This window comes from Heptranchias perlo, unplaced genomic scaffold, assembly GCF_035084215.1.
Source record: "Heptranchias perlo isolate sHepPer1 unplaced genomic scaffold, sHepPer1.hap1 HAP1_SCAFFOLD_47, whole genome shotgun sequence".
Classification (NCBI taxonomy): Eukaryota; Metazoa; Chordata; class Chondrichthyes; order Hexanchiformes; family Hexanchidae; genus Heptranchias; species Heptranchias perlo.
This window is the reverse complement of record NW_027139484.1, coordinates 8,327,009-8,327,500: the sequence shown is the minus strand read 5'-3', so window position 1 is coordinate 8,327,500 and position 492 is coordinate 8,327,009.

The following is a 492-nucleotide window of genomic DNA, read 5'->3' as shown; positions in this document are numbered from 1 at the left end:
AAGATCTTTAGAAAGGACAGGGAAATAGGGAAAGGAGCAGGAGCAGCAATATTACTGAATGTCAATATTACAGCAGTTCAAAGATAGAATATCAGTGAGGGTGAGCGGGCAGTGTAAACACTCTGAGAGAGACCCATCACAACTGCCCCCACTGTACTCCTCCAGAAGGTATAAGAAGGGCGAGTGCGGGAGGATTTCTTCATTCTTTGTGAAAGTGTTTGTGAGATTGTGGAAATGTCTGGAAGAGGAAAAACCGGCGGTAAAGCTCTGTCCAAGGCCAAGTCTCTCTCATCCCAGGCCGGACTGCAGTTCCCTGTTTGCCGTGTTCACAGGCTCCTGAGAAAGGGGAACTATGCTGAACGTGTGGGTGCCGGAGCCCCGGTCTATCTGGCTGCTGTGCATCAAGTATCTGACGGCTGAAATCCTCGAGCTGCCCGGCAACGCGGCCCGGGAGAAACAAGAAGACCCGCATTATCCCCAGACACCTGTGCA